Below are 14,120 nucleotides of genomic sequence, written 5' to 3'. Positions count from 1 at the left end.
ATGCACCGACAAAAATGAGGTCAACAGGTTTACGTTTTTTCTAAAACTGCGTATGTTACAATAAAAAATGGTCGCAATTTTGTTCAAACAAAGGTAATCTATTTGCTTTGATGTGTAAGCCATCTTCATTTAAAGCTTGTATCTGTTAGGCTACCCAAATATACGGGATCACACTATTTGGGCTAAATCTACTTCACTTGTGAGGCTGATGACCCTCGAATTATCTGTCTTCCGCATAAGTACTTTGCCATCCGATACCCAGGCAAATTTCCGCTTTTGCTCTCGCTTCATTTGGATGGCCTTGGCGAGTAGCGCCTTATATTCTAGGCATAGATGTTCATTCACGTACAGCGGTTGAGATTTTTCCGCGCCAAGCATTGCTGTTGTTGGTCTTTTTTTCTTGCTGCTTATAGGATCATGTCGCGCTTTGGGCGCGCATTAAACCTGACAACGACATTGGCTGGTCCATCATCCTTTGTGCGCACACGATGAATGGCATCAATGTCTCCATCAACAAGATCAACGTTCAAGAATGTTGCAATCTTTTGCATTGTTTCGTCAAGAACATTTTCAGTGCAGGGAATACCTTTCAATTCAAGATTATTTCTATGACTGTACTGTTTCAATTCAGTCAGTTGCCGTCGTGTTTCTTTAAGTTCTTTGTCCAGCCGCTTGTTTTCTGTTTGACAAATCAGGCTTTGTTTCTGCACCTGAGAAAGTTCTTGTCGAAGGTTGACAATTTCTTACTTGAACTCTTCAAAGTTACTATTGATAAGCCCATTGAAGCTGCAACTGATTTCAGCTCTGCTTTTATGCTGTTGTTTGATCGGTCGATATTTTTTCATTTCTGCTTTTACTTCTGACAAAACTTCCGCAAATTTCGCGGTCATTTCCACCATAGTCTTAACGACCTCCTTTATAGATCCAGGTGGTTTGTCTCCAATAGATTTAGTGAATTGTTCGAGAGCGTCACTCTTTCCACTTTCCATGATGCAAAACATAATATCAGCTATACATCACCGATAAGCGCACATCGAACAAGGGTGTAATACGGCAACAGAGAGCAGTTCAGCAGCCGCAATATTCTAAACAGAAACAGTAAAAAATGGCCGTTGGCCCACCTGCAGCGGTGAAAAAACGGTGGTTTTAGCAGGTCGTGCTGTTGACACGGCTGCCGAACCACTCTGATGAATCGCCGGGAATCCGTGCTGCTTATATGGGTACGCAGAAGGCCCTGCCACTCTGGAAGCGGCCTGATAGGAAACCACGGTTGACTGAAGTACGCCTGCGCGCTGGTCTACTTGTCTGTCTTCATCACCTCTTGTAGCCACACTATGCTAGGAAAGCCTGCAGCGGTGAAAAAACGGTGGTTTTAGCACGTCGTGCTGTTGACACGGCTGCCGAACCACTCTGATGAATCGCCGGGAATCCGTGCTTCTTATATGGGTACGCAGAAGGCCCTGCCACTCTGGAAGCGGCCTGATAGTTAACCACGCTTGACTGAAGTACGCCTGCGCGCTGGTCTACTTGTCTGTCTTCATCACCTCTTGTAGCCACACTATGCTAGGAAAGCCTGCAGTGGTGAAAAAATGGTGGTTTTAGCACGTCGTGCTGTTGGCACGGCTGCCGAACCTCTCTGATGAATCGCCGGGAATCCGTGCTGCTTATATGGGTACGCAGAAGGCCCTGCCACTCTGGAAGCGGCCTGATAGGAAACCACGGTTGACTGAAGTACGCCTGCGCGCTGGTCTACTTGTCTGTCTTCATCACCTCTTGTAGCCACACTATGCTAGGAAAGCCTGCAGCGGTGAAAAAACGGTGGTTTTAGCACGTCGTGCTGTTGACACGGCTGCCGAACCTCTCTGATGAATCGCCGGGAATCCGTGCTGCTTATATGGGTACGCAGAAGGCCCTGCCACTCTGGAAGCGGCCTGATAGGGAACCACGCTTGACTGAAGTACGCCTGCGCGCTGGTCTACTTGTCTATCTTCATCACCTCTTGTAGCCACACTATGCTAGGAAAGCCTGCAGCGGTGAAAAAACGGTGGTTTTAGCACGTCGTGCTGTTGACACGGCTGCCGAACCACTCTGATGAATCGCCGGGAATCCGTGCTTCTTATATGGGTACGCAGAAGGCCCTGCCACTCTGGAAGCGGCCTGATAGTTAACCACGCTTGACTGAAGTACGCCTGCGCGCTGGTCTACTTGTCTGTCTTCATCACCTCTTGTAGCCACACTATGCTAGGAAAGCCTGCAGTGGTGAAAAAATGGTGGTTTTAGCACGTCGTGCTGTTGGCACGGCTGCCGAACCTCTCTGATGAATCGCCGGGAATCCGTGCTGCTTATATGGGTACGCAGAAGGCCCTGCCACTCTGGAAGCGGCCTGATAGGAAACCACGGTTGACTGAAGTACGCCTGCGCGCTGGTCTACTTGTCTGTCTTCATCACCTCTTGTAGCCACACTATGCTAGGAAAGCCTGCAGCGGTGAAAAAACGGTGGTTTTAGCACGTCGTGCTGTTGACACGGCTGCCGAACCTCTCTGATGAATCGCCGGGAATCCGTGCTGCTTATATGGGTACGCAGAAGGCCCTGCCACTCTGGAAGCGGCCTGATAGGGAACCACGCTTGACTGAAGTACGCCTGCGCGCTGGTCTACTTGTCTATCTTCATCACCTCTTGTAGCCACACTATGCTAGGAAAGCCTGCAGCGGTGAAAAAACGGTGGTTTTAGCACGTCGTGCTGTTGACACGGCTGCCGAACCACTCTGATGAATCGCCGGGAATCCGTGCTTCTTATATGGGTACGCAGAAGGCCCTGCCACTCTGGAAGCGGCCTGATAGTTAACCACGCTTGACTGAAGTACGCCTGCGCGCTGGTCTACTTGTCTGTCTTCATCACCTCTTGTAGCCACACTATGCTAGGAAAGCCTGCAGTGGTGAAAAAATGGTGGTTTTAGCACGTCGTGCTGTTGGCACGGCTGCCGAACCACTCTGATCACCTAAGCTTCTGCGATAACTGGTCGTTAGCAGCCTTTGTACGAAGACTAATATCAATCATAACAAAAACGATTGGTGGTTCGAATTTTGAACGGGACCAATTTTTCCCAAGGGGCGGTCATTCCATTAGGCCAAGCCATCTCTCAGCGTATTTGGTAATATGGCAGCCACTTTCACGAATATTTATTTTTCGCATCCGGTAATGTTAAGAAACTGGTGACTATAGGATATCGAAGAGAGCGGCCATTATTGTTCACACGCAAATTATTAGCTGTCGAGCCTTACGAATTATGCGCGCGCCGCAGCACCCACCGGCTGGAAACAGAAAAAAGAAGTCGCACTTTGGCCAGATAGCTGAAAAACTGATAGCGTTATGAAGGTATTATGCGCCACCCGATACAATACTTCCTGTTTTTTCAGTAGTACATAATGCACTAAACATTCACTGACTAGTTAAATTGAAGAGCAGTGTCATGCGCGCATACACACACAAAAAAAGCACGAACACATTCCACTTGATTACCGCGCGCACTCGCTGCCACAACGCTGATGTGATAAAGAGCGCTAACAGAGTGTCGGGAACGCTTCGTACTGCATCTCCTTTAAACGCGTTTCGGAAACTGGACATTAAAAGACATGCAACAACCGTGTCGTGTTATGTCGCGCAAGGTAGCAAGCATGAAGCAACCAGCCAATTCGGCTCGCCCAGTTTGTGCACACGCTCTAGATTGCCTCCAAAATAGGGCGCGCGCAGCGCGTGTGCGTTCACCTGGGCGGAGAGCTGGCGCAGTCAGGACCGGTCTAGCGGAGGCCATGCGCTCTCAGCTGGCCTCTGCGCTCTTTGCGCGCACTTCATTACGAGATCTTAAACACAGGACGAGCGAGAAGACCGCGCGCGTCAAGCCGCCATCATTCTCGTGCCAACGTAGTGCGCTTATACGGCGCGTGGCGTGGAATAGGACCGTATCACACTTGAACTTTATACGAAACATCGTGGCGACAGGTGTGACAACAATGGCAAATGAATTCGCATGTGGTATCCCCCTGTAGTTTCTATCGCAACGAGAGATTTAAAAATTGAGCTATAGGGTTTTACGAGTCAAAACCACTTTCTGATTATGAGGCACGTCGTAGTGGAGGACTCCGGAAATTTCAACCACCTAGAGTTCTTTAACGTGCACCTAAATCTGTGTACAGGGGTGTTTTCGCATTTCGCCCCCATCGAAATGCAGCTGCCCTGGCCGGGATTGGATCCCGCGACCTCCTGCTCAGCAGCCCAACACCATAGTCACTGAGCAACCATGGTGGGTGTAATAAGATATATTCACATATGCACAAGTGCAAAATTTAAGGACGCCTAATTGATTAACAGTTATCGAACAAGGGACGTCTCTGGGGACAACGTTTCCATTCTGGGACTTACAGTAAAAGATTGGCTTGGTCGTCTTGACTGGTTTTATGAGTATAGCGCTGGAAAACGAGGGTCCAAGTAGGTTAGTACATTGGCCAGCCGTCAAAACAAACAATGCTTCCCGAACATCAACTGTGTACGCCAGAGTACCCTCTATTAGGAGAACGGCTCGGTACTCTTATTATGAGCCTCTTGCTGACTTCAGTACCCCAAATTTCAATGTTGCCGCTCTGATTGCCGCTCACTTAGGATAATTGTCGCCCATCTTGTTCCACCTCTTCCAACTTCGTGCGTGTTTGCTGAGCGTGGCCCTGCTCATACTCGGGGCACTTGGCCTGACAAGCAAAGTGGCTTTGTGGAAACAGTCGCTTCTGATACGACCGCTGCTCGACAAACCAATACTCACGTTATATAAATTAAGCATGAAGTACAAATATAGGCCTATTTACATCACTTAAAACGCAATGCTGAGCTCGAGCTCTTACCACCTATATTCAGAGAAGGATTACAACGTTGATTAACTCCGTCGTGGGCGTGACATCCCTTACGCAAATTTTTAGCCGCGCTAAGTTACACAAAAAATAAGGTTAACTTGCGTTTATTATCAATTATTTTCTACTTTATGTACCGCTATTGACGTTACTATACTCTTACGGTGTTAGTAATATGTATATTGAAGATATTTGGCACTTGCTTAGCCAAGTGTCATTTGGCTGATTATGGCCCAAAGTAGCTCCGAAGTGTCTTTCAGTATTTGACACCGGCTGAGGCACACGCATGCGCATAGCCTTTCCATTTTTTCTTCTGCCATATCTCGACACGTAGCTCCCGACATTTTCATTAACAACGGCAGTGGAGCAGCTTTCAGCAATGCCTCATATTCCCGCCGCAACGGCCGAGCGGCAAGCTGTGCTGGTGTCCCCCAATGGCCGGACAGCCCTGTTTATGAAAGGTCATGCATCACCCTTATAGGACCCGCCTGTCACCAAGCGTCTCGGCAATTCGTAACCCGAAAACTGCGGTGGCGCTCCGCCGAAGCATACATGCTGCTGAAGGAGCCTTGTACGAGGAAAGGTTGAACTTCGCCCGTATAATTTATGGTTGCACCTTTGCAACATCGCTAATGTCTACTTATTAGGTCTACGCAGCAGCGTGTAGCCATGCGTCTTTCAGCCATTTGCCGAATTGCAGCACTCAATGTAGGATACTTAGTTATTACGCTCTCAATAATTCTCGCATCTCGTTCGCTTGCCACGGTGAACGCCTATGTGCGTTCTCTGTTATCATCATGCTGGTACGCTCCCCGTGGTTATATAAGTTTCACTGCTTCTCACTTTGTTACAGCAGCAAGATGTGGGATAGAAACTTTCCAGTTATATTCGCAGCGTCCATTTTCGTCGTTGTGGCATGTCTTTCGTCTACTCGATCACAGATGAATATATACCGTCTATGTATTAGCTATCACATATTGGCATCAAAGTAATTCAATTAGGAACATAAAAAGTGACACTTCGAGAAAGAAGAACAATATTGACAAGTGTACTTGTTCACCTTTTTCCGAGTGAGCGCTTGTCACCGTCCAACAAAGGCTATCGCTGAGCGCGGGGTGTGCCCGCATGTATAGGACGTTTCTCGAATGTTATCGATGGTTCCGTTGTCACCGAAGCTTGTGTAATCTGATTGCATGTGCGACACGAATTGTGTGCAACTTTCTGAAAGACGCGTGAGCACCACCGATTACTCTGGAACCTTCGATGACTCATGTATGAAAGCCGACGCGCTTGAACGGCAGATCGGATTTTCGATGATCGCCAACTGTGTTCGCCGCTGTTGTTGTGGTTTGAGTGTAGCCTGTTCCTGAAGGCGCAATTCCGCCATTCATTGCTTTGCTGATTTCTTCACTGTCACGACCAAGTGACAATATTCAGTTATTTGAGCGCGTATTAAAGTTTCACACATTTCCTTAATCATGTCGGGAATTATTTCTAGCAACTTTTTTGTCTTTACTTATTGTGCAAATATAATGGCGTCGGATCAATATCAAATCCAGTTCGCAGACAATGAAGATGATGATGATGATGATGTGTTGTGTTTTGTGGCGCAAGGGCCAGGTTTGGCCAAAGAGCGCCATGACACGTGGTAATGTTGAAGATGTATTATGGAAGATGTGACTTGGCTGTAAAGTGGCCTAAAAATATTCGCTGTAGAGTGCGTAAAATCTTCGTGCTATAAAATTATGGCGATGACTTATGACGAATACTATAAAGATTAAAATCCATCGTAGAAGAATGATGCAAATTATAAAATATGTAAGATCGTAAAATTACTTGCAGCACTGCTGCCTCGACAGAGCCCTTGAAAGACAAGGGCCTAGAGGCATGTGCTATACTAAAGAGATATCGCAGCGGCATCCTCTGAAGAGAGGACCCGCTACGAACATGTGGGGCTAAAAACATGCAAGACAACATCTTTCAGAAAACTTAGGACGGCGTTGGTGTCAAATAAAGGTTCTGGGCCGAGTAGCATTGCGGGATGAAGGGGGATATGATGCCGGTATGCTAAAGGAAAATGTTTCTTTCTTTCATATTCAGCTTCCCGACACTCCAGGAGGACGTGGAGGACGGTCAGCCTCTCCCCGCATCTACCACAGGTTGGAGGCTCGTTTCCTGTGAGTAAAAAGTTATGTGTGCCAAAAGTGTGTCCTATTCTTAGACGGCAGAATAGGACATCTGTCCGGCGGGATTTTGTTACAGGAGGCCAGAAACCTAATTGTGGCTTTATTACATGCAGTTTGTTATTTATTTCTTCGTCCCACATGTGTTGCCAGTAGTTTCGTAGTTTCCTTCTTAAGAAAGGCTTAAGGTCTGTGACAGCGACCGAAGCAGTAGGATTAACTGCATGAAATGAAGTTGATGTGGCCATCTGATCGGCTAGAACGTTTCCCTCGATGCCCCTATGTCCAGGCACCCAGCATATAATCACATGTTGGTTAGATATATATGCTTTACACAGTGCGGAGTAGAGTTCATTAAATACTGGATTTTTGTGGTTACAGAAAGACATCAAGGCCTTCACAACACTGAGGGAGTCCGTATATATAACTGATTTCTGGAGTTGTGATTTATTTATATGCTTTACGGCCGACAGCAGTGCGTAGGCCTCAGCCGTAAAGATACTAGTTTCCGGGTGCAGTATGTCGGATTCCGAGAAGGATGGACCGACGGCTGCATAGGACACCCCCTCGCGCGATTTCGATGCGTCTGTGTAGAACTCGGTGCAGGCATACTTGTACTGGAGTTCCCGGAAATGCATTTGGATTTCGATATCTGGAGCATGCTTTGTGACTTGCACAAAAGATATATCGCATTGTATGAGCTGCCACTCCCAAGGAGGTAGCAGCTTGGCTGGATGCATAAGGCGGAACTCGAGGAGTGGGACGTGCATTTGATCACTAAGCTCCCTCACACGCAGCGAGAAAGGCTGTCTTACGCAGGGACGATTATGAAAGAGTGTAGCATATGTCATATCGTTAATGGTATTAAAACAGGGATGCTGAGGATTTGAGTGGACTTTCAGAAAATATGTATGGCTGATGTATGTTCTCTGCAGATGAAGTGACCACTCATTTGATTCTACATATAAACTTTGTATAGGACTCGTTCTGAAAGCGCTAGTGGCCAGTCTGATTCCTAGATGGTGCACTGGGTCTAGCATCTTTAGTGCGCTCGGGGCGGCAGAGTGATAAATCACGGCACCATAGTCTAGTCGCGATCGAATGAGGCTTTTATATAGATTCATTAAACATTTCCTGTCACTACCCCACGTAGTCTGGGACAGAAGTTTCATTATGTTCATTGTTTTCAGACATTTTTCTTTAAGATATTTAATGTGGGGGACGAAAGTGAGTCTGTAGTCAAGTATGACACCTAGAAATTTGTGTTCTTTGTTTACAGGTATCTGTTGTCCACGCAGTTCTATGCAAGGATCTGGGATAAGTCCTCTCTTTCGTGTAAAAAGAACACAAGAGCTTTTGTTAGGATTGATCTTAAACCCATTCTTGTCTGCCCATATTGACACTTTGTTCAGGCCATGCTGTACCTGTCTCTCGCAGACTGCGAGGTTACAAGATTTGAAAGCTATTTGAATGTCGTCCACGTAGACAGAGTAAAAGATGGCGGGTGGTAGTGAAGCACGAAGCGTGTTCATCTTCACGATAAATAGCGTGCAGCTGAGCACGCCTCCTTGGGGTACACCCGTTTCTTGCGTAAAAGGACGTGAAAGTGCATTGCAGACTTTTACCCGGAAGGTACGGTTTGACAGATAGCTTTTTATTATATTAAACATATTACCGTGGATGCCCATTTCTGACAGGTCTCTTAAGATTCCGTAACGCCACGTTGTGTCATACGCCTTTTCCATATCGAGAAATATCGATAGGAAGAACTGTTTATGTATAAATGCGTCCCGGATATTCCCTTCAACACGCACGAGGTGATCGGTTGTGGAGCGCCCTTCTCGGAAGCCGCACTGATAAGGATCAAGCATTTTGCTCTGTTCAAGGAAATGAATGAGTCGCCGATTTATCATTTTTTCGAACACCTTACAAATGCAACTTGTGAGGGCTATCGGGCGGTAACTTGCCACTGAGGAAGGGTCTTTGCCTTGTTTCAAAACAGGGACTACAATGGCTTCCTTCCACACGGTTGGAAGGTACCCTGCATCCCAGATGGTATTGAAAAGTGTGAGTAGTGTAAGTTGCGTGTCATTGTGTAAGTTTTTGAGCATTTCATACATGATTCTATCAGATCCTGGTGCGGAACTCTTGCATGCGCTCAAGGCAGCTTTCAACTCGGCAGCACTAAAAGGGCAATTGTACGGTTCATTCTGTCGGCATTTATTGATAAGTGGCTTGCATTCTTGTATTTGTTTATATTTTAGGAAGGATTTCGAATAATGATTTGAGCTTGATACACTCTCAAAGTGCTCCCCAAGTGAGTTGGCCTGGTCTTGCAGTGTATCGCCCTGTGTGTTTACCAGGGGGACTGAGTATGTTTGCCTACCTCTAATCCTGTTAACTCTGTTCCAGGCTTTGGCCTCATCCCTAAACGAGTTAATACTCGATAGATACTTTTGCCAGCTTTCTCTTCTGGCCTGTCGGCGGGTTCTCCTACCTTGGGATTTTACTTTTTTAAAGTTGACAAGATTTTCTGCAGTGGGCGAAGCGCGTAGCATCTCCCACGCTTTGTTCTGATTCCTACGTGCGATTCTGCATTCATTGTTCCACCACGGGACATGCCGTTTGCATGCCGAGCCGCTTAATTCACGTATGCATTTAGATGCGGCATCTATTATAAAGGCTGTGAAGTACTCCACAGCCGCATCGATTTCTAAAGAAGACATGTCGTCCCATGATATACTAGTTAAGTTTCGGAACCTCTCCCAGTCTGCTGTGTCAATATTCCACCTAGGAGCGTGTGGTGGATATTCATTTTCTTTAGGTGATCTTAGCAGTATAGGGAAGTGGTCGCTGCCGTAAGGGTTGTCGGCAACTTCCCATTCAAGTTCAGGCAATACAGACGGGGAGACTATACTAAGATCTATTGACGAAAAGGACCGGTTTGCAAGAGAGTAATACGTGGGTTCTTTCTTGTTGAGAAGGCACGCTCCGGAAGAAAAAAGGAACTGTTCAATAAGGCGACCTCGCGCATCTATACGAGAGTCGCCCCACAGGGAGCTGTGCGCATTGAAATCGCCAAGAACAGCATAAGGTTCTGGCAATTGATCGATCAAGGAGTGAAATTCATGTTTGTTCAGTTGGTAATGCGGGGGTATGTAAAGGGAGCAAATGGTGATGAGTTTGTTTAGTAGGACAACTCGAACCGCCACTGCTTCAAGGGGCGTTTGTAGCTGTAAAGGTTGACACGCAATACTTCTATGAGTAAGAATCGCAGCACCACCTGATGATGCGACGGCATCATCGCGATCTTTGCGAAACGCAACATACGTACGGAGAAAGTTTGTGTGTTTAGATTTTAAGTGTGTTTCCTGTAAACACAGCACTTTTGGATTATGTTTGTGGATGAGTTCTTGCAAATCATCAAGGTTTCTAAGGAGACCTCTGATGTTCCATTGAATGATTTGTGTATCCATGTTTAAGGTAAATTGGTGCTGTGTTTACGGAAACGGAGTGGATGCCTTATATTACAGAGCCCTTTCGGGGCCCTGTAATAGGTGTTTTGTTCTTTCTGAAGCGTTCGAGCGATTCTCGACGCTCCTTAGGCGTTTGGTGCGCCTTGGGGACAGGTGTAGTGTCCATTGCCTCGTGTGAGGCGCCGGACAAGCGCTCTTGCGAGCGAGAGGTTTTCAGAGGGAGTCCCGCCTTGGAGGGCAAGACCCCTGCGCCCACCAGCCCGGAGGTCGATGGGGCTCCCTGAGGGATTTGGCTGCGCTGGCCGTTGCCAGCGCTGGAAGGGGCCTCGGAGGTTGGGGCAGCCTCGGCTGCACCCACCTTCGGGGTGGATGGTCCCTTCTCCTCGGTTGACGGAGCAGCGCTAGCTGCAACCGCCGCGGGGGCAGATGGCGTAACTGCCGACTCACTGCCTGTGGGTCGGACAGCCGCCGGAGGCCGTTGTGACGCTGCCCCCTTACGCGCCACATCGGCAAAGCTGCTCTTAGACAGGTATGACACCCGCCTACGTGCCTCCTTGAAAGATATATTTTCTTTGACTTTGATTGTGACAATCTCTTTTTCTCTTTTCCAGGACGGGCAGGACCGCGAGTATGCGGCATGCTCGCCCTCACAGTTTACACAATGTGGAGTGTTCTGGCACGTTTCGGAGGAATGTTCTTTGTCACTGCACTTGGCACATGTCAGCCGGCCTCGACAGTTCTGTGAACTGTGGCCGAACCGTTGGCACTTAAAGCATCTGAGAGGATTGGGCACGTATGGCCTAACACGAAGTTTGATATAACCGGCCTCGACGGACTCGGGGAGGACACTTGAACCGAAAGTGAGTATCAGGTGTTTCGTATTGATCTCTTTACCGTCTCGCCTGATCTTAATTCGCTTTACATTTATGACATTCTGTTCACTGAAACCCTCCAAGAGTTCAGCTTCAGTGAGCTCTAGCATGTCATCGTCCGAGACAACGCCGCGTGTGGTGTTCATGGTTCGGTGCGGAGTAACTGTTATTTGGGTCTCGCCAAATGAGACAAGTTTCGGAAGTTTCTCGTACTGTTTCTTATCGTGGAGCTCCAAGAGAAGATCACCACTTGTCATTCTCGACGCCTTATATCCTGTTCCAAAAACTTCAGTTAAAGACTTCGAAACAAGGAACGGTGAAATGTTACGCACTAGTTTGTCTGGGTTTTCTGAGTGGATTACATGATATCTAGGAAAGTTCTGGACTTGTCGTCCGAAAAACTGAAAGAGATCTTCGGTGCGCCCTCGTTTGTGAGGGCGATCAGGGAGTTTAGGAAAAGCGTTTTCCATGAGTACAGTAGGGTTTTCGGCCGCGATGCCGACCACCCACCATGGAGCCCAACAGGGGGACGTGACAGGAGTTCCTGCTAGAGAAACCCTGCCAACGCCAGCCGTACATCGCTGCTATAACCAAATACAGCATAACCAAGGCTGGCTAGCTACACAAGGTTAACCCTTGCCGCCGGGAGACTAGGAAGTTAGCAGAAGTGAAGAGAAGACAGGAAAGATGAAAAAGGCGAGAGAGAAAGACGAAGATTGGAGAGGAGGACAGGAAAAGGCGACTGCCGGTTTCCCCCGGGTGGGTCAGTCCGGGGGTGCCGTCTATGTGAAGCCGAGGCCGAAGAGGTGTGTTGCCTCCGCCGGGGGGCCTTAAAGGTCCAAACACCCAGCATCGGCTCAACCCCCAGGATCCCCTTTTCCCCAGACACGGCTAAGCCGCGCACGGCTACACGCGGGAGGGTCCAACCCTCGTGTGCTCGGGTCCGTGGTGTCGCAACACACCAAACGCCTGCTGACGCAGACGCCCCTGCGGGGGACAATGAAGAGAAAGATCTGAAATATCTAGGACAATAGAAATTCCGACCAGCTTCCCTGTTCAAAGACGAGAAAGCAGACGAGTCAGGGTTTGGGTGGAGCCTGTGATAATGGGCAGAGATATAATCACCACTTACCGAAAACCCATTTGCAACACTCCTGCTACAAGAAAATTAGAAAAGAAAGGGTTCATGCGACGACATGATTTTTTCATTAGGTATTACGGTGTAAATGGCGAATCTTCCGCGCAGGCTATGTCTCCTGAGATTTACTGGTTAGGACGATGTCAACAATGTGATTACCAGCGATGTCTTCGGCATTCCGATGGCGGTAAAATGAAAGAAACGTCATAAATTTATTTAATAAATTGACAAGTTTCACAAATTGCCATCGGCCTTTCTGAGAAAAAAAATATACTATAAGAACTTTAGACACTGCTCCGGCGCACGTCTTACGATCAAATGGTTAATTTTTTGCGTTATATGGGGGGTATTTTTAGTGTTATAAAAATTTAGTTTTAACCTTTTTGGAGACGCCTGTGCTGTCCACAATTAGGGGTGGTAAAATGACAAAGCCTATGCGAATTCCCATTTATCGTCCAGTTTTACCTTCGGAGTTGTTCTACTATCACTGGATAGGACAAATACAAGTGCTAATTGCGCGCAGCCTCGGCAACAGCAATGGCCATACAACAAGCTGGCCAATATGTGCCCTGCAGAAGCCTTTCTTTGCATTTTTTTACAGTAGTGTTTGTTCTCAATACGATGATCGTTGACTGCAGGGTTCCGTTTTGACTCCTAATAGACTGGAAACAAAATTTATACTGGAAATTGCCCGCAAACGCGTTCGATTACATTTACCGGCCAGTTTGCATGCTATGTTAGAGCAAAACTATGCAGTGCGACATTGGCTGGGTAAGTTTATGCGCAGCAGCAGGTGAACGAGACAGGCCTGCCAAGCGAAGTCGGGAGACGGGATCGTGCAAGCGCTGTGGTGACGTTGTTGCGCCAACTTAGACCCTTCATTTTCGGAGTTGTTCAGCGCAATCAAAGTTTGGCAGCAGCTTATGCAAATGGCGTCCCCGTTTAGCCGTTTAGTGTCATCAGACAGGAGAAAAATAAAAGAAGAAATTTTGCAGGCTTGGCGAGTAAGAACGCGCTTAGCTAGCTGCTGCTTTTTTTTTTTTCAAGGAGAAGAAATGATTGCCTGTTCTTGTAGCTATTGTAGATGTCACAGAAAAAAAAAAGTTGTGGAAAAGTGCACCCAAGGCACTTCATAAATGCGCATGGAGTGTCCATATAATTGCTATCTCAATAAAACTGTTCGGTAAATGTTTTATTTGCTTTAAAGTTGCAGTAACAAACTATGGAACAATAAATTACAACAGTAACGCTATGAAACAGGAAAAACAACGTGGTGTGGATTTTTAGTGCGAACGTGTGTAGTTCATACTATAGTTGAGAAAAGAGGAACAAATGGAGATGCGGAGTCGTTGTTTTGCATAGGCCAGATAAAGGGCGAATAATTAGTTTCAGAATGGATGCCACAGAAAAGGAAGCGTAGTGAAGGATGCAAACAAAAAAAGTAGCTGATAAGATGATATCGCGAAATCGGCAGGTATAAGATATGATCAGCTTCCACACGGCAGCGGTGATTGTAGAATGATGGGAAGAGAGGCCTTCATCTTGCAATGA

This window comes from Dermacentor variabilis, chromosome 7 (assembly GCF_050947875.1).
Source record: "Dermacentor variabilis isolate Ectoservices chromosome 7, ASM5094787v1, whole genome shotgun sequence".
Lineage (NCBI taxonomy): Eukaryota > Metazoa > Arthropoda > Arachnida > Ixodida > Ixodidae > Dermacentor > Dermacentor variabilis.
The sequence above is the reverse complement of the archived record's forward strand: the minus strand, read 5'-3'. Positions refer to the sequence as shown.